This window comes from Anabrus simplex, chromosome 1, assembly GCF_040414725.1.
Source record: "Anabrus simplex isolate iqAnaSimp1 chromosome 1, ASM4041472v1, whole genome shotgun sequence".
Taxonomy (NCBI): Eukaryota; Metazoa; Arthropoda; class Insecta; order Orthoptera; family Tettigoniidae; genus Anabrus; species Anabrus simplex.
Genome location: NC_090265.1, coordinates 665,965,702 through 665,987,138, shown reverse-complemented (window position 1 = coordinate 665,987,138; position 21,437 = coordinate 665,965,702). Strand labels below are relative to the sequence as shown.

At 41.8% G+C, this 21,437-nt stretch overlaps 1 protein-coding gene across 1 annotated transcript in view; it reads right to left on the bottom strand.

The window, feature by feature from the left end:
- Positions 1-21,437, bottom strand: part of LOC136857291 (very low-density lipoprotein receptor) — a 130,393-nt gene that overhangs the window by 30,033 nt on the left and 78,923 nt on the right. The window lies entirely within an intron of this gene.

The window sequence follows — 21,437 nt, the reverse complement described above, 5'->3', positions numbered from 1 at the left end:
ATAAAGCCTTTCACAAGAGGCCCAAAAACCCCATCCCATCTCCGTCGTACTTTACATCCTTTTACGCCTTTCCTCAATACTTCACTCGATCTTCAACTTACCCGCATCTTCTGGCCAGAGAGAGGGTGCAACCCTCTAGATGGCCCGCTCCACCCCTTAAGGGTGGGGAATGCTAGTTGCTTTACGTCGCATCGACACAGATAGGTCTTATGGCGACGATGGGACAGGAAAAGCCTAGGAATGGGAAGGAAGCGGCTGAGGCCTTAATCAAGGTACAAACCCAGAGCATTTGCCTGGTGTGAAAATGGGAAAGCACGGAAAACTATCTTCAGGGCTGCCGACAGTGGGGTTCGAATCCACTATTTCCTGGATGCGAGCTCAAAGCTGCGCGCTCCTAACCGCACAGCCAACTCCCCCAGTAAGGGTGGGGAAAGAAAAATTTTGTCATGATGATGATGATCGTTCCACAGATATATGAGCATAGATCGCTGAGTCCGAGGGAAAAACCGACCCTGGAGTGTAAACAGATTAAGAAAGAAGCAAGAAAGATATTTTTTGTAATGATAAACATTAGTAAAGAGCCAAATAAAAGTTCATGCAAATACACCTTTTTTTTTCATTATATTACCACTGAACTGTAATATATATGAAAGAATATGACCAGTGTTGAAAAACGAAGCGACAAGCGGGACTCGATCCAGAGAACCAGCGATTACATGGCTTGAACGCTAACCACTCGACCACCCGCCGTTTCGTGCTCATGATCGCAATGCACCGGTACATAAGGTATTCAACGCGAATCCTTCTCTGCAATTTTGTTGAGAATGCCTTAGTAGAACACCTTACTACTTGCATATTATCTTGTCCTAATGGACTACTAAATGTGTACAAAGTCTGAAGATACTCCGTGATCCGAACATCGTGGCCTCTCGTTGTAACTATATTAGAAGAAGAATAAGAAGAATAGAATACTCCCGTCTCCCAGTTCCGAATCGCCTGAAACTGGGAAGAAAGCATTCGTTTATTGCAATTCATTAAATTTGATACATGACTTACATTTCCCTATCACAATTATTTGACTATTACTATATTAAATATAATTTATTTTGTCCTAGACGTTAACAATATTATATAGTCTAGGACAACATATATCTTCCCCTTCCTTAGTTTATTTAATACAACAATTTCTATATTACTACATTTAATATTAATTAAACCTACTAGTGGTGCCGTCTCCATTAAATTAAGAAACAAAATAAATAAAAAATAAAAAATAATAATATTAATAATAATATAAGCTAGCTACCGTACCTACTACTACCATCCAGCCGCACCATCACCCCTGGTGAGAGAAAGGCCACCCTCCCTGTGATGGCACTACCGGCCCTACCCGTGGTGCCCAGAAGAGGACCCCCGCTATCTCTACCAGATGACAGTGCAGCTCTCTCACCATTCCATTTACGGTTGGCCACTTGGGGCTGAAACCGCTCTCATCCTGTTCCCCGTCTCTCTCATTCCTCATCCCACATATATCTCCATCATTCTTTGGGGTAGGCCTGTCCTACCGCACCCTCTTACGAGCATAACTTCCTCTCCCTTGCCCATTTACTATACATGAATGGTGAGAAAACATCACATGCCCTCATATATACAACTAAGTGCCCTCAAAATATTTGTTTCTCAGTACATCAGTTCCCCTACATACTAATAATAACAGTAGTTCTACTTAGTGCTAACCTCTTTCCATTTCTTTCTGCCACATGCTTCTTAAAATACAAAAAAAAAAAAAAAAAAAAAAAAAAAAAAAAAAAAAAAAAAAACTTAACTATTCTTCCTGGGGTGATCCATTCTTTGTTTAACAATTTAGCTATTGTATAAAATTCCTTCTCTCTACTTTTAATATATATTCATCACCAAAATATTTAGTTCTCAGTGCATTTGTTCCCTTACATGTTCTCAGTAAATGAGCCTCTTCCATTATTTCTCCATAGAATAATGATTTTCATTTTGGTTCTCATTCCCTTATTTTTATATATCCCCATTAGCCACCACACCACACCTCTTAGTTCTCTGTTTGGGATTCTTTCTTTTCTTATTGACATATTTTGAATAATTCCACAAAATTCTGCTAGTGTTCTTTTGGTTTCACATTCTGCCCTAATCATCTGTTTCTCTATGTCCCTTGCTCTAATCGTCAATTTTTTTTATGAATCTCTTCTCTTTACTGTTCATCTCTTTATCCCAGTATTCTCGCATTCCTATTCTGTCTAGCATACTTTTCACTTTCGATAACCAATAATTATCATCTAAGTGTTTCATCTGGTGTTGGTATGCTAGGTTCAATATTTCCCTCCCCTCTCTCCTTCTTAATCTTAATCAATATTTACTACTTTTCTACTTATATATGCTTAGATGCTGATGTCTTCACATAGACTTCTAGCTCCACTATTTGCTGTGCATTCTGGTAGACCCATTATTATTTTACAGAATTTATTACTTATTACATCTAGTTCTTTTTATCTACTTCAATACCTCATATTTCTGCACCATACAGTGATCTTGATACCACAAGAGCATTAAAAACATTTTTGTGTAGCTTGTATTCCATATTTGGCATCTTCCTTTCTAAAGACCTTATACTTGATAGGGCGGCCAGTCCTTTCAGTTTGGCAGGTCTTATTTGTTCCTTCCACATCCCGTTTGATGTAATTATGATTCCTAGATATTCTAATTCATTTACAACTTCCAATTCAACACCTTCTAACCACCAGTGCCTATTGTTTCTCTTTAATTTGTTTCCTCTTTTACAGACCATTACTTTTGTTTCCTTGATATTTATTTTCAAATTCCATGTACTGCAGTATTCGCCGTGTTCTTAAGACTATTTTGCATACTGACTGTCGTTAGTGAGAGCAGAAGGATGTCATCTGCGAAGACTAGGCCAGGAATTTCTTTGTTGTTTAAGCAAGGGCTTGTCCTATCCTCCTTCCCCCAACATTCCATTACATCATTAATAAAAATCAAAAACAGAATTGGTGATAGTTTACATCCCTGCTTAAGTCCAATATTCGAGTGTATCCTGCCTACCATTAGATCTTCCTTAACTTTAATCGAGCATATCACTTCTGCATATAATTCTTCTATGGCTTTAATCATTTTATTTGACATCCCGATTTCAGCCAACTTTGCAACGACAGCCCATCTGCTAACCGAATCAAAAGCTTTTTGCAGGTCTATTGCTGCAATATATAATCTACCTCCATTCCTCCTTATGTATTTATCTATTATTGTTTTAATTCTAAATATATTGTCTGTAGCTCTCATTCCTTTCCTGAATCCTGATTGGTACACTGAGAGTATAGAGTAATCTTCTGCCCATTTCATAATTATTTTTGCTAAATTACCGGTGTAAATCTTACCGAGTGTATCAAATAAGGTAATACCCCTATAGTTGTTCGTGTTCAATCTTTCCCCCTTTCTTTTATATATCGGGCAAATTACTCCTTCCTGTCAACATGTGGGAATTTTTCTGCCATCAAAGATTTTGTTAAATATTTTAGTTATTATTTCTAGCATCTGGCTGTTATTTCCTATCTCTTTCCAAAATTCATACATAATTCCATTGGCAGCACCTGATTCTCCTCTCTTCCATTTCTTCAATGTATCTAGTACCTCATCTGTGGTTATTATATCGTCTGGTACAGGCAGGGTAAACTCCACATGTCTCAGTATACCAGCCTCATTTTTCTTCCTTTCCCATGTGTCTTTACCCCCTAATAACCCCTTAAAATACATTAACCACTCCTCATTGCATATGTTTACTTGATTACAGTTTTTATAATCTTTACATATTGTGCTAATTCTTTTCCATACTTTCTTAGTTTCATTTTCTATAAAGTACTTATGTAATAATGTTGCCTCTTTGGTCTGCCAGTTCCTTTTGTTTTCATTCATTAAATCTTTGTATTCCTTCCTCTTTTTACAAAAATCTGCTCGTAAATCCTGAGATCCCTCATTTCGGTACATTTTCAATGCCTTCATCACTTTTCTTTACACTCCTCAGTATACCATACATTTTGTTTATATTGCCTTCTCTTACTCACAACCAATTTTTTTACCAGCTACTTCTATTGATCTTTCAAACATTCTTATTGCTTCATCTATATTATTATCCTCTATCATATACTCAATACCTACCTTCAAAATTTCAAAGTTTTTACCCCTACAGTAGTCCCTAAATTCATCTCGCTGTTCCTCACTCCACCTGTATCTTACTAATTTTCTCTGTATATAGTTGAAGTATTGTTTACCTTTATGTGTACCTTCGTCTCTCAGTAATCGAATAGCAACTGGGAAATGATGAGACCAGTGGCGGCTCGTGAAAAAATCATCCTACGTGCTACAAAAAACGCTAAATACGCTGTTTTCAATCTTCAGTGCAAACAGGATCTTGGAAATATAGATCCTCACTAAGAACACTAGTTTAATTTCACTTGATATACACTGTAGTGGATAAATAATTGGATAAATCTCCGTATGAACTTTAACACTAACACAGTGATAGAAAAACACGCACCAAACCAACAATATAACCGCGAGATCAAACACCGCAGAAAGCAACTGAAAGTGCTGCCAACCAACTGAATCATTGAGACCTCCTCTATTACAAGCATAATTTATCTTCTAATGCGGGATAACATTTAGGGTCAGTCCAAGATTCTTTGACTCATGTACGAATTCCTTATTTTTGACACAAAAGGAAGATGGATATTGGTTGGTTACCTTAATAACAACGTTATGTTTGCGATAGATTGCTCCCAGTTACACTGTACATTTGAGCTCAGATGATGCTGCTCTCTAGTGGCAGAATCGCTTATCATGTTCAACATCAGGGTAGCAGGAGGCATCGAGCACTTCTACCCCCTTGCGGGAGGACAAGTAACTATAGACGGGATCAGTGAAAGTTGATCCCGGTTGATGGTATACTCCACCGGCTACGGGGAGTGTTGCAAACTTGGCTGCGCCTGCGTATTTCTTCCTCCAGGCTACAGGCGAGAGCTCATTTCACATGAGCACGAGAGGAGTTCCCCGGGAGAACAGAGCTCGTCCTGATTTTCACAAAACACGAATTCATACCGTACTCAAAACAAAGAAAAGGCACCAGGATAATTGTACTGATAAGTAATTAATTCCTTACAGTTCCAAGTTACGTGCTGGAGCCCGGTAGCACGTATTGACCGGCCGCCACTGGATGAGACGCTGTCCAATTTTTTACCTGGATGTCCTTAATACAAGTTAAAGCCTCCCTAGATGCCAACACCAAGTCTATGACACTCCCTCCCGACTCAACTATGTATGTTATGTTACCCGATTCGTTCCCCGACCAGCCCCCATTCAAGATGTACAATTCCTCTATCGCACACATTTCCAGTAATTTCTCTCCATTTTTGTCACACACTTTATCTTTGCTTCTCCTTCTTTCTATTAATATTTCATCAATTTCTTTATCATATAATGGATTATTTAGGCCAACCCTTGCATTGAAATCACCCATTATAATTATTCCTGTTTCTTCATTTCCTAATTTAATCTGGTTTACAACATCAATAAGCTATTCAAAGAAGTGTTTCTTCTCAAATGGGGACCCCGATGGATGGTTGTAACCAAAACCAATGAAAATCTCTCTCCCACTCTGATTTCCTTTCTTCATTTTTACCCAAATCATTTCCTCACATCCCGATTCCCATAGCTCTACCTGCTTGCATATTTCGTCTTTTACGATCACTGATATCCCTGGAAATTCTAAGTTCCCATGGAGCGAATTAGCAAACGCCGGAAAAGCCATCCATCTAATTTTTGATCTGATCACTGATATCCCTTCCAGGTAACGCCCTTTCAGACTCCTTTTATGTTTCGTTCTACTCCAGACCTTAAAACCCGGTATTTGTACATTGTTGCCAGGCAACAACCAAGTCTCTACTATTCCAATAATCTCACTATCTCGGATTAGATCTATAAATTCATCATTTCCCAGTTTGCTCAATACACCCTCAATATTTATTAATCCCATGACCCAGTCTAGTTATTTGTTCATGGGTATATCTGATGTCGCCAAGGCCTTACTTCTCGTCATTCGTGTTTTTTCTAACTGTATAATGGATCCACTTGGGGAGCTATTTCCTCTTCCAACGCCCTAGCTTCCTCAGACCTTGTCAACCCCTTTTTAGCCGAAATGTCTTTCAAATTTAACGCTGGCTTACGTTTCTTTTCAACTTTTCTCCCTGGGTTGTCCTATCTCCTAGTTACCACATCTTCTTCTTGCGATAATTTCCTGGGTTGGTGTTGCCTGGTTTCGAGCGCCGCGTCATCCAGTTCACTGTCCCTGCTTTGTTGATAGCCACACACACCTGCTCCCTACTGTCGTCACTCACCAGACCGCTGGCCTTCCACATAGCTGACACATCAGGGCAATGTCCCAGTTCACGGAACTGACTAACAGTCCATATCCTGCTCCAAGAATCACCCGCTGTTATAAGCCTGTTTCCACGGATAAATGCTTTTAGTCCCGAATGCCGTGCCTTCCCTTGATGAAAACGTAATGTTCGCATATGTTCCATTTCTCCTTGGTCCAATTCTTTTTTTAATCCATATTTTTGTACCCTTCAAGTTCTTCACACTTTCCAAAATTTTTTGACCCTTCAAACTAGACACCATACATATTTTCACTGGTCTTCTTCCCATATTCCTTCCTAATCTAAAGGCACTATCGATATCACTCTCGTTGCACTCTACCTGATTAGGGAAAGTATTCTGTCTAACATATCATTAAAGTTCTCTCTTTCTGTTTCTGCCAGCCCGTAGATTATTATGTTTCTCTTCCTATCTTCCTCCGCTCATGTCTTTTCCTTTTCTTCGAGGTTCCTTAACCTATCTTCTAGCTCCAGTACTTTCGTTCTCATTTCATCTATATCATTTTTGTTCTGTAGTACGCTCTCTTTGATATCCTTGAGTTCTGCTTGTATGAAGTCTTTAAATCCCTGATTTCATTTTTTTGTTCCGTTAACATTTTCTTGGTCTTCCCCGCTTGGCATTCTTGCATGACCTCCTTGAGCTCCTCAATATCTTCCCATGACAGTCCAGGGCCAGGATTTACCTCCACTCCACCGATCACTAGTAGCACCGTCACCACTATGAATGAAAATACTATTTGCGTGATGTTGCAACTGTTTTTCACCATTTGAGATGATTTCACTTTCCATCTGCCCTGCCATCTGCCTATCGCACACCTGTACTGATCAATTGAAACTCCCATGTTAGCACACTCCTACACTTTTCACACGTTCAGCACTATGTCCTTCCACCTCGCAAGCTGAATTGCAACTCGGTGTTGTAAGTGTATTGTACCTGTATTCAGTCTGTGCTTCTTAATTTGCGTCTATATTTCCTCCACTTGTTGTGTTTTGTAGATAATGCAAAGTATATTAGATAATCATTGCGGTATTAGTTTGATCTTTAATCCCATTTTTATATGGTATTCATGTTTTAGAATACGGTATTTAAGGAATTTAATATATTTTTACGGAAATTTGTACCACAAATGCCACAAAAACCGTCTGATGCATGGCAGTTCTTTGAAATTACTGATGATAAAAATCAGCAAAATGCAAATTTTCTTCTTCTTCTTCTTCTTCTTCTTCTTCTTCTTCTTAATCTGATTACCCTCCAGGGTCGGTTTTTCCCTCGGACTCAGCAAGGGATCCCACCTCTACTGCCTCAAGGGCAGTGTCCTGGAGCTTCAGACTCTGGGTCGGGGGATACAACTGGGGAGGATGACCAGTACCTCGCCCAGGCGGCCTCACCTGCTATGCTGAACAGAGGCCTTGTGGGGGGATGGGAAGATTGGAAGGGATAGATAAAAAGTGGGAAGGAAGCGGCCGTGGCCTTAAGTTAGGTACCATCCCAGCATTTGCCTGGAGGAGAAGTGGGGGAAACCACGGAAAACCACTTCCAGGATGGTTGAGGTAGGAATCGAACCCACCTCTACTCAGTTGACCTCCCGAGGTTGAGTGGACCCTGTTCCATCCCTCGTACCACTTTTCAAATTTCGTAGCAGAGCCGGGAATCGAACCCGGGCCTCCGGGGGTGGCAGCTAATCACACTAACCACTACACCACAGAGGCGGACAAAATGCAAATTTTGCGGCCGCATTTACGCGACGCTTGGTGCCGTATCAAATTTGTGGGATCATATCAAGTGGCATCACAAGGATGAAATGAGCAGGTCAGCTTCTGCAGCAGAAAACAACATTGCTGTATTCAGCAAAACAGTTATGTTGTGAGAAAAGGGCATTGAATGTAGGTTGCCATACCAATAACGTATTTAAACGTGCCGTCACATTACATTCACTCGGTACAACCGGGTGATGACGTCACAGTAACTGCTCCGCTCCGCACCGCTCCGTTCCCACCACTAGAACAGAGTGACACTAAGAACTGATCCCTGTGGGACTCCATTTTCCTGAACGTGGTAGGCATACATACATACATACATACATACATACATACATACATACATACATACAGACAGACAGACAGACAGACAGACAGACAGACAGATTGAAAGGACGGAAAATTAAAAAGTGCATTTCCTTGTTATTGTGCACACGACCGAGACAGAAATACCATTCTTTTTAAATTCCGAGCAATGTACAGACAAAACTCTTATTTTATATATACATGGTGAACCGAAATTCACGCACTCGGGCGTCGCAGCGCGACTCCTCACATGCCAGCAATAAAAAAATGTTTCTCACAAAAGTTCGTCCTGCGAGTATATCCGGGAGAAAAAGGACGTTGAAGAGTGGCAATCTGGCAACACTGTAACCACGTGTAGGTTAAGTACCTCTGTCAGCACATATTAGGCGTACTGTACAGATGGTGCAGTAGATAGAGTTTTGGATTAGCATGCAGGAGGTCGAGGGGTCGATCCTGGGTTGAGGCGTATGTTTCTTATTTCGTAAATGTAGTCCAGGTGGTATGGTATCTGGCATCTTAATCGTCCCCGCGGGGTCGGGAATGTTAACCATAATTGGTTAATTTCTCTGACATGGGGGCTGGGTGTATGTGTCGTCCTCATCATCATCATCATCATCTCATCCTCATCACGATGTGCAGGTCGCCTACGGATGTCAAATCAAAAGACCTGCATCTGGCGAGCCGAACTTGTCCTCGCACACTCCCGGCACTAAAAGCCATACGCCATTTCATTTATCTTCATGAATCTAGATCCCTAACTGAAAGTAGCTTGCCCTGGATTTCAAGTTAGCATCTCTCATACAAGATAGTAATATTTATATCTGTCGATTTACACAACATGAATCAATATATGTAATGTTCACCTAGTTATTGTACCTACTAGTGCACCAATACCTCTACTATAAACATACCTATCCAATATTTGATTTTAAGAGGGAAAGCAGAGAAATTCTGTATTTTTTGACCATGCTCTGCATTATGTTCACTCTGAACCTGGTAAAGAAAATTCACCTGTATGTTTTTTTTTGTTTTTTTTTACAAGTTGTTTTACGTCGCACCGATACAGATAGGTCTTACGGTGACGATGGGATAGGAAGGGCTAGGAGTGGGAAGGAAGTGCCCTTGGCCTTACTTAAGGTACAGCCCCAACATTTGCCTGGTGTGAAAATGGGAAACCATGGAAAACCATCTTCAGGGCTGCCGACAGTGGGGTTCGAACCCACTATCTCCCGGATGCAAGCTCACATCTGCGTGCTCCTAACCGCGCGGCCAACTCTCCCGGTATGTTCGAGATATGATACATTAATGATAGCAGAATTAACGCTATCCCGTAGAAACTCGCTAGAGGTTATTTTACCATTTCTAACCACTGAATATGTACATGTTCATTATCATCGATGCGACAACCTTGACGAAGTTCGGCGGTGCACACTTTGGGGCCCGGTGGTATACGTGCTACATCACCACGCTCACTTATTTTGTTTCCTTAAAATATGACCCGTGGCGTCCAATTGCATTCAAATATGGCGGTGCAACTGCCACTCTATAGACTTCTTTCTAGCTCGTTGAATAGAACAGAATGAGCACACAGATTATACATACTATTTCCGCTGGTAGTTTCACATTGCGTCCGCCTCTGTGGTGTACTAGTTAGCGAGATTAGCTGGCACCCTCGGAGGCTCAGGTTCGACTCCCGCTTCGGTTGCCGGACAATTGCGGTCATGGACATTTGCGGTCGCCAGACATTTGCGGTCACTGAGATAAAATTGCGCCCACTCACAGAAATTCCCCAGTTGTTACAGGACATTTGCGGTCACTGCAGCAGCTTAATCTCAGGGTATCCCCGCTAACCTGCCTGAGTACCGGCTCGCTCCTTGCAGATCAACATGTTTCTCTTGCGTGCTTTATTTAGAGATTGATACCTTCAGCCAAAAACACCATTCTATACCGAAACTTCCTGGTGTGAGTACTGTATTTACTATTGTGTGCTGTATTGGAGTTGGCAGTTACCAATCAGGGAAATCGTTGTGCATTTTACAATGGTTATATGTACAGAAATTATAGGAAGAGTCAACCTGGTATTGTCACCTGGGTGTGCCTGAAGGAGAAGAACAACTGTAAAGGACGGCAGAGGACAAGAGGCGGAGAAATACTTCATACCGTCGTTCATCAGTCTGGACCACTTGAAGAAGCGGCCTTCACGGTGAGAAAGCAGGAGGCAAAGAAGAGAGCAAGAGACGAAGCGACTCCACTATCACAGATTTACGTGCAGGAGTTGGGTGATCTGCATAACAGGGTCTATGACTTTGTTACTGATATGCCAGCTCAAGAAACTTGAAAAAGAACAATGCGTCGGCAACAAAACCATGCTCGCGGACTTCATGTAGAGCCAAAAACAAGTGCTCAGATAATTCTTAATGAAGAGGCATTAAGGATGAATAATGGCAGCCCGTTTCTTTTAGCTGACGACGGCATGGGAGAAATAATTATAATTTTTAGTTCCGAAAAAGGCAGAGAAAGTCTTAGGCATTGTGTGCAATTTTGTATGGATGCCACGTTCAAGAGTTGCAGCAAACAGTTCGCCCAGATATACACTATTCACGCAGACCCTGGAGGCCGGAGTGATGAAAGTAGGTAACGTTTATCCAGTCGTCTTTGCGTTCCTGCCTAACAAAAAGAAAGAAACTTATATTCGTTTCTTTCACCTTATCTTGGAAGCGGTTACCCAATGGAATCCTAAGAAAATCACTTTTGACTTAGAAGCAGCTACGATATCAGCCCTACGAGAAGTATTTCCGTCAGCAGAGTTAAGTGGCTATTTTTTTTTTTTTTTTCTCACATGAAGCAATCTATGTGGAGAAAAGTACAGGAACTTGGCCTGACGAGCGACTGCAAGGAGAACGAAGATATACATCTCCACATTCGAATGTGCGCTACTCTGGCATTTTTGAAGCCAGATGACGTCAGTGAGGGATGGCTGGTGATACATTCTCAGGCTTCTTGGACTATTTTGTAGACGTATGGCTTGAAAACAGCGAGATACCAATCACTATGAGGAGCTGTTACAAAAAGCGACATCGAACAACAAATGCTGTATAGGGATGGCATTACAAGATCAACTCTTTAGTTGGAAATCCACATCCTCGATTTGACGATTTGGTGGTTTGTTTAAAGAAGGAAGCAGAAGCGACGACTGCATGTACCTGAAACTGGAGCTCAATCTTGAAGATAAAAGGAAGACGACGAAATATGTGAAGAAAAACGACAAGATTGAAAGAATCCTTAAGAAACGTGAAGAAACCAGCGACACCAGGTTCTGCTTAAAGGCAATTTCTTACACAGAAAAACTAGCGGAATCGTCTTGCTGCTTCAGGTATTCCTAATGTAAATAGGTATGCACAAAGGAACAAAATTATAACGACGCTTACCTAAAGCTGACGAAAATAATCGACGAAGCTTAGAGCAGATTTTACACACGCCAAAATGATTTGAATACAATCATTATGCCAGTCCATAGCCTGGATAAAGTGTGATGGGAATCAGCATTTTAAAACATATAATTTGCTGTCGACCAAATTATTGTGTGTACTCGAGTTTGGAGGTTGTGACGCCCAGTGGGTCGGGGACGTAGACGAAGAATACATCCTCAGTATCCTCTGCATGTCGTAAGAAGCATATAAATGGGGCCCCGCGGGCTCACAACTTGGGAGCGTGGGTTGGCAGGATCGAACCTGCCAAGTTGGGGGCAGAAGGCCAGCGCCTCAACCGTGTCAGCCATTGAGTCCAGCATTTCTAATTCTTTCCCATCCCATTTTCTCCGAAAAATATGTTAGCGTGACGTTAGACTACCATAAATAAATAAATAAATAAATAAATAAATAAATAAATAAATAAATAAATAAATAAATAAATAAATAAATAAATTAACGATGGATTAACTTTTGTTTTTCTAAAAATGAACTACTGGTGCGGAATAAAAAACAGTGTCTTTTGCCTTGGCCTACCTTCAATTATTCCACGATAAATACATTTTTTTGAATCAGCCTCTGATGTTTCTATATAAATGTTCACTTTGTGGTGTATTGGAGTTTAAATATCAAATATACGAGCTTGTTTATCTGCGTGACTGTTTATACCGTGGTAGCCACGGAACCTATTCGTGATGGTGGTTATTACTGTTTTTTGTGAGAAAGTAGAACGGTGCCACCATCCTCCCTTAAAACTAACCAGAAAAATGTCGAATAGGTCCGACTCTCTTTTCGGGAAAAAGAAGGGAAAGGCCACGAAGGACGTAAAAATGTAAGACTGCCTGGGCTTGGAAACATCGTACCGTGGGGATCGGAAGAGAACGAGTAGACCAGAGAGGCCGGATAGGAAATATAATAGAATATATTTATTTATCATCTACAGAATTGTATGTTACCAAAAACATGACATGACTTGTTCTTCTCCTTCAGACATACCCAGATGACGATTTCATGTTGACTTTCCCTGTACTTTCTGTACATATGACCATTTTCCTTATTAGTAACTGGCAAATCCATTACAGTACACAACAGTAAATACTTACACCAGGAAGTTTCGATATAGAATTGTGTTTGTGTCAGAAGGTATCATTCTCTAAATAATGCCCGGGAGAGAAAAAATGTTGATCTGCAAGGAGCGAGTAGGAACTCAGGCAGGTTAGCGGGGATACCCCGAAATTAAGCTAATGAGGCCCACCCCTGCTGTAGTGACCGCAAATGTCCTGTAACAACTGGGCAATTTCTGTGAGTGGGCACAAGTTTATCTCAGTGACCGCAAATGTCCGGACGCCCCCGCTTATGCCACGAAATTTGAAAAGTGGTAGCGGGGATGCTACCTAACTTTTAAGGCCACGGCCGCTTCATTCCCTCTTCCTTGTCTATCCCTTCCAATGTCTCACGTTCAAGGATACTGCCCTCCCTCGAGGCCGTAAAGGGGGGATCCCTCGCTCAGTCCGAGGGACAAACCAACCCCGGAAGGTAAACGGATTAACAATGTCGCAACAACACGATCGGAAAAATATTATAGAAGGCATGGCTGTAAGATTTAGATTGAATAAGAGTGAAGAAGAGGATCAACAATCTCACATCGACGTACTGGACATAAGTAAAAAAGGAATACAGGGTTCTTATACGGTCAGACGCTAGTACAGACAGCGTGTAGCCTATAGGTAGAAAATATCGTGGCTCAAAAGCTTTTTAAAATCGTCTGTTGACATCCTCATACACATTTTGTATTATTGAGGATCTTCTTCTAAATCGTCTAATAATAAAATCGACAAAGCCTCCGTGGCTCAGGCGGCAGCGCGCCGGCCTTTACCGCTAGGTTCCGTGGTTCAAATCACGGTCACTCCATGTGAGATTTGTGCTGGATAAAGCGGAGGCGGGACAGGCTTTTCTCCGGGGGCTCCGGTTTTCCCTGTCATCTTTCATTCCAGCAACACTTTCCAGTATCATTTCATTTTATCTGTCAGTCATTAATCTTGCCCCAGAAGAATGCGACAGGCTTCGGCAGCCGGCACAATTTCTATCCTTGCCGCTAGATGGTGGCTTCATTCATTCCATTCTTGACCCGGTCGAGTGACTAGAAAAAGGCCGTAGATTTTCATTTTCAATAAAACAGATTAGCCTAACGAAGATATGCGTGCCATCCATTCCGTATCCACAGTCTGAAAACTCTGATGCTATCAGGCTATCGAGATCCAGAATCCCAACTCTTCAGACTGAACAATGAAGATGGCAAGTTCCGCTGTTATTTTTATTATTAGAATTTGGTTTACGTCGCACCGACACAGATGGTCTTATGGCGACGATGGGATAGAAAAGGCCTAGGAGTGGGAAGGAAGCGGCCGTGACCTTAATTAAGGCACAGCGCCAGCATTTGCCTGGTGTGAAAATAGGAAACCATAGAAAACCATCTTCAGGGCTGCCGGCAGTGGGGTTCGAGCTCATTATTTCCCGGATGCAAGCTCACAGCTGCGCGCCCTAATCGCACGGCAAACTCGCCCGGTGGCAAGTTCCACCTCCCAAGAAGAATGATGGGAGCAAAACAACGCAATCACTGGACCCTCGTGACATAACTGGAAAAAGAAAGAAAAGAGTTAAGATCGCTCAAAAACAAGAATATCGGTTAAAGATGATGACAATATTAAATTTTCTTCAGCTCATACCGGATGTATCCGGGGTTGCTGGAGACACTGTTCCATATGTATTTTGGCCTGACTTAGTGTCACGCACCTTCCGTGTGCAAGCTGCGCTGCCGGGCTGCGGGACTGGTTCCGCTTTATGTTGTTCACTCTGTATATTTAATCCTATGTTTCCACTGATTGCAGAAAGGACCTGGATCCATCAATTATAAACTATATGTTTAAGTAATGAAACGAAATGTCGTATGGCTTTTAGTGCCAGGATATCCCAGGATGGGTTCGTCTCGCCAGGTGCAGGTCTTTCTATTTGACTCCCGTAGGCGACCTGAGCGTCGTGATGAGGATGAAATGATGATGAAGATAACACATACACCCAGCCCCCGTGCCATTGGCACGAACCCGGAACCTTCTGAACCGAAGGCCAGTACGCTGATCGTTCAGCCAACGAGTCGGACATATGTTTAAGTGAAGTAACAAGAGTTTATAAGACGGCTTCACGTGTGTCTTTTGTGGTATTATTTCCAGAGTAACAGTATGCATATACAAAGTTTCGGAAAAATTGTATGTATGCCTTAAAAGTGTACTAAAGTAACTGGTCCTTTTTGCAATCATCGATTCAGTATTGAGTCTGATTTCAAGACTGACATCATCGTGTAAGGTACTAGGAAAGACATATTCAAATAACAGACACGAGTCTAATTATCTAAATAAAAGTTTGACTATCGAAATCACACAGGAAATATTGTCCCTCCTTAAAAAGGGAGAGAGAGAATAGGCTATGTTAGACAAAACCGGTAAAAAAGTCCCGGTGGAAGATATAATAATGGAAGCTTTTGATAGAGAGAATTAGTGAAACTAACTGAACAACTAAACATCCCTTAAAAGAAAGGTCGAATAATGTATATCAAGAAAACGACTTGGAATGACTTGCCAGTCGGAAAACATTTTAAAAATAACACACCCCAATAATTCGAAGCGTAATTAAGGTTAAAAGTGGATGTAAGAAGTACTGAATGGAAGTTGGTTGCTGTAAAAATGTTAAATTGACAATATTCTTGTTTGTAATGTGTAATATTCGTTTGTGAAAAATAAAAGAAGTGCTCTTATAAACCTCAACATTCCTTAACTCGTTGACCACTTACCACACTTTTCTACGAATGAACGCATAAATCGAAATAATCTTATTTTTCTTCTTCCTAGCCGTTCTCCCAATTTATTGGGGTCGTAACTTGATATGGGTTTGGCCCAGTTTTATGGCCAGATGCCCTTTCTAACGCCAGCCCTATGTGGAAGGATGCATTCACTTTGCGTGTTCCTGTGGTGTTCGTAATGTGATATGTTGTTGTATGTAGAGAAGGAGAAGTGTATTAAGACAAACACCCAGCCCCAAGCCAAAGGATTTAGCCACACGCAGTTAAAATACGCGGCCTGGTCAAGAATTGAACCCGGGGCCCTCTGAACAGACGCAGAAGTACTGCAGCAACAACGTATGTACTCCGCTTTGCCCACTGACGCAACAGACGCGGGACGTATAAACGCGTGGTATTTTGCTTGTAGCGGAGAAACGGTACGTTTGCGGACATGGGTTCCTGTTAAAAATGTTACCGAATTGGTCTCCCCTAAAAGCCCTCAAACAAGTTCCTTTACGTCGCACCGACACAGATAGGTCTTACGGCGATAGTGGGATAGGAAAGGGCTAGGAGTGGGAAGGAAACGGCCGTGGCGTTAATTAAGGTACAGCGCCAGCATTTTCCTGGTGTGAGAATGGGAAATCACAGAGAACATTTTCAGGGCTGCCGACAGTGGGGTTCGAACCCACTATCTCCCGAATGCAAACTCACAGCTGCGCGCCCCTAACTACACGGGCAACTCGCTCGGTGTAATATGAATTAGGGTGCATCATGTATAAATTTATTTATTTATTTATTTATTTATTTATTTATTTATTTATTTATTTATTTATTTATTTATTTATTTATTTATGAATATACATCAGAGTCCGCCTCTGTGGTGTAGTGGTTAGCGTAATTAGTTGCCACCCTCGGAGGCCCGGGTTCGATTCCCGGCTTTGGCACGAATTCTGAAAAGTGGTACGAGGGTTGGAACGGAGTCCACTCAGCCTCGGGAGGTCAACTGAGTAAAGGTGGGTTCGATTCCCACCTCAGCCATCCTCGAAGTGGTTTTCCGTGGTTTCCCAATACTCCTCCAGGCAATTGCCATGATGGTACCTAACTTAAGGCCACGGCCGCTTCTTTCCCTCTTCCTTGTCTATCCCTTCCTATCTTCCCATCCCCCCACAAGATGAGCCAGCCTGGGCGAGGTACTCGTCCTCCTCCCCAGTTGTATTCCCCGATCTAAAGATTCACGCTCCAGGACACTGCCTTTGAGGCGGTAACAAGGTACGTAGAATACAAGGTAGGGATCATGGGAGAGATGCGCAGTAGCAAAGCAGAGCTGTGATGTCACGCAGGACCCTCGGTTTCTTATACACCACAGATATGTTACTATCGTGTGTTATTAGCTTCTGCGTGCATAGCGATTCTTATTCGTACTACAGCTTCAACGCGAGGGTATCGTGTGCTAGTCTAAAGCCAGCGTTGAGCCCACAACATCCTATTCTTCACCGAAGGATGAACAAGGGTTCGTTAAAGCCCTCGAAGAGCTAGTGAAATAGCTCGAGGACAGTCGCGTTACCAAGGATCGTGATGAGCTGCTTGAAGACTTTACTGGCTATATAGCTTTCAGGATAAAGAAGAAAAATCTAGGCATAAAAAGCGATCATGGAGAGAAAACAGGTCAACCTATAACAAAGGGTGGAAACAGTATGATGCAGCCTACAGAGAGATGGTACATCACGGTAGTGCAGATGGAAAGAGAGTTCAAATGTTACCACGAGAAAGAACTGAAAGAGGGTTCTAACATAATCACAAACCTTACGGATATCCTGAAGAAGAGATTCCCCGAAATTCATGAATTTGCAAGCTGTTTCGTGAGAAGCCGTTCTTTTATTCGAATTAATGCTTTAAACAAAAGTAAAACAATCAAGAGACAGAGTTTCAGTTAATACAATACTGATAAAGAAAAAAGAAAAGCCAAGAAATTCCACTGATGCTATAGATAAGTGTGTTTATCTTAAATATCAGCATTATTCTTTGTGTATAATACCCCCGTTAATTTTTTATGAAAGGCAGTTTATTATGTTGTATATGAAAACAGTGCTAACGAAGTTAATATACAGGCTCATTAATTTATATAGCATATCTAATGTTAACGTGGAATTTCTAAGTTCCTGGCACTTGGAAGAACATTTACTGTTTGTGTTGTTGACGTTTCCTAATATTGTTTGTAACATTGGACATACTTGTTGCAGTCATTAAGCTGTAATGTCTTGAGTCTGAAATAGTTAGAGCCCCTTGTTATTATCATAGGTGTTGGGAACATGAACATATGGAATAGCCATTCCACTGCGATCACAGTCTTAGCATTGTTGCAACCTTTTATACAGACCGAAATACTTCAGAAACGCTGCTTAATTCACACCGTATTTGATCTCCTATTATTACTCTAATGTAATAGTGAAGTGAAATGTTTTTTCTGAGGCGAGGTTAAAATGTCAATAACGTTCTCTTATCTCTAACTTGTGGCTAAAACATAATAGCTCACAGCTCTGTATTACCTCATAAAGAAGACAAGGCGCTGAGGGTTCCGATGATGTCACCGACGGCCAAGCGTGGTGAGACCTGCGCGTGATCCCTACCTCTTGTTACTCTAACTACCTTGAGGCGGTAGAGGTGGGAGGGATCCCTCGCTGAGTCCGAGGGAAAAACCAATCCTGGAGGGTAAAAAGATTAAGAAAGAAAGAAGAATAGACATCAGAGTTCTTAAACTTCATATTTTTCTAGGAATTATATTAATAAGAAAATTATACTTGTTATTTATATATTGCATGCTTTTGTGTTCTTCTTATGAAAAAACAAAACAATATCGCTTAAAATTTTAAGAGTGTCCTCTCATAACGTCCATCTTAGGTCTATTACACTTGATGTTTCAATCAATAACCCAAATTATTAGCAACAACTTGAGCTAACTTGAAAGCTGAAGAGACGCATCCACTGAAACTTGACTCCGTGAATCCATCTCCACCAGCTACTGCAAGTGGTTTATTTACGAGGATAACATGTCCTGATTTGTGGCTGTACGGCTGTGTAACTTGAGAATAGCGCCATTTCTGGCATTTCACACAATGAGGTTCGGGCCACTCAGGGAATATATTCCGAACATGCCCCAAAAGTTTATCCTTCACATCCATTATAGAGTTATCAATATTGTTACAACCAAACGGCGCCGAAGTATGGAACACGCAGGAATCAGGTTCAGCCCTGCGATTACGTTTTCTATTATCAAAAGCAACAAACTGAAAAACATCATCATTATCAAGAATCTTTGCGTCCCAAGGTACATTAAAGGATGTACTAGAACGGCCATAAAACAAGCCTAACGCATACCGCGAACAGTACTTCACACGCTGCAGGTTATCTCGCACATCCGGATTCAGCGGTAGATCACTCGTCACCTGCAATATCTGGGGCACAGGCATTGTCAGTATTACTGCATCAAATAATCCTTTTGCACCTTCCTTCGTCTTAACCGCCAGTCTGTCGGAGTTCGTAGAGATGCCAGTAACATGATGTTCAAACCTTAATATATCACACTGAAAGAAATGATATACCACAGAATCCATTCCTTCTGGAGCTACGAAATGCTTTTTCCCACTAGCAAACACTTTCATACCTTCGACGTTCGCGGTTGAAGGCAAGAGTAGGCCATGGGAAATTAATGATTCATAAACTTCTTCGTGTCTCATAAACTGCTCTGGTGTGACAGAGATGAATTGTGCGCCAAGATCAAGTTTACAGGAATCGTCTGTTGGGCTTATACTTGTGCTCATTCTCCCTCCAACTCCCTTGGCTTTATCCCATACTTCCAAGTATAAGGAGTTCTTCATTTTTTGCCTAAGAAAGTTACTTGTTAAAGCACCAGTAATGCCAGATCCAACCAACAACACCTTAGATGGCATTTCGTTGTATCACTCAGTCACTAACAGGAACAACAAGAATTCTCAAACCACATAACCAATATTGACGGAGAAGCACCAGCACCCATTATCGAGCTTCTATGCTTCACATAAAATATTAAGATATTCGTGTATTGGTATGCTTACGATGTGAAGCAGATGATGTTCATCTGCAAGCTTACCATGTTTCACGGTACGTAAAGAAGCGACCATCGTACCGGACACATGATTCTACGGGAAGAATTTACATTCAGCTGCAGTCCCCCACCTATTGACATGCGGCAGAGCTACTTCAACTTACATCACCGCCGTCTCGATCCTCCTATACTGCCTGCTCTATGCGAGCCTTTTTGCGACTACGCTGCGACATAATTTCTCCGCTAGATGGCAGACGAAGGTGCACAATGTTCTAAACTTATTCTAATGACAAGAGCCTACAAAACACTATGTAGTATGGTCATATGTTGACTGAAGGTAGTAAATTACATCAGTATTATTAAATATCGGCAAAATTACCTGTATGAAATCGCAGCTGGCCTCTTCATGCACAATTTAAAGATTTTCCTGGATGAAGGCTTGGAGTGGTACCGTACTTTTTGTGTTCTTGCCTACGCAATATAAAAAAATAGAGGCCTTACGAACTTGGTTAGGATAATATCACTAACAGTTTGCTGATATTCTTTGACCTCACACTGTAAAAAGCACATTCTGAAAGGTTTCTTTTTGCTGGTTGTTTTACGTCGCACCGACACAGATAGGAAAGGCCTAGGAATGGGAAGGAAGCGGCCGTGGACTTAATTAAGGTACAGCCCCAGAATTCGCCTGGTGTGAAAATGGGAAACCACGTAAAACAATCTTCAGGGCTGCCAACAGTGAGATTCGAGCCCACTATCTCCCGGACGAAGGCTCGCAGCTGCGTGCTCTTAACCGCAAGGCCAACTCACCCGGTATTCTGAAAGGGAAGACGTCGCAAGTCCTCGTATTAAGCTCGTACGTTTGAAGGACGTCGACAGTAGGGTACAGCAGCTTCAGCGAACTCCTGCAGATGCTTCACCAGAGCAACAAAACAAGGTTTTGTGTATCGAACTCCTCCGTCCTGATGCATAATCAGTTCCATTTAGCGGTGTCGAAGCTCTAGGCAGTGCGATGTTGCTGACACAAATGCCACACTCCATCACTTTCTTCAACAACATGAACCTAGTACCCGCAAATTAGGATTTGATTTCCTGTTTCTAGTTTGATTGGAATATTATCGACTGGATATCTGAGGTTGTCCAAAATGTCTAAACATGAAGACGTTTGTTTTGTGATTGTCCGTCACAATTCTCATCACAAGGAATCCACTATCCTCCACGGCTTTAATCACCTTCAGAAAAAAAATCTGCAGCCTGTTTCCAGTCATTCGACCGGGTCAGGAATGGAATGAATAAAGCCCCCATCTAGCAGCGAGGATAGGAATTGTGCCGGCTGCTGAAGCCTGCCGCACTCCTCCGGGGTAATGATTAATGGATGACAGATGAAATGAAATGATATTCGAGAGTGGTGCTGGAATGAAATATGACAGGGAAAACTAGAGTATCCGGAGAAAAACCTGCCCCGCCTCCAGCACAAATCTCTCATGGATTGACCGGGATTTGAACCACTGAACCCAGCGGTGAGA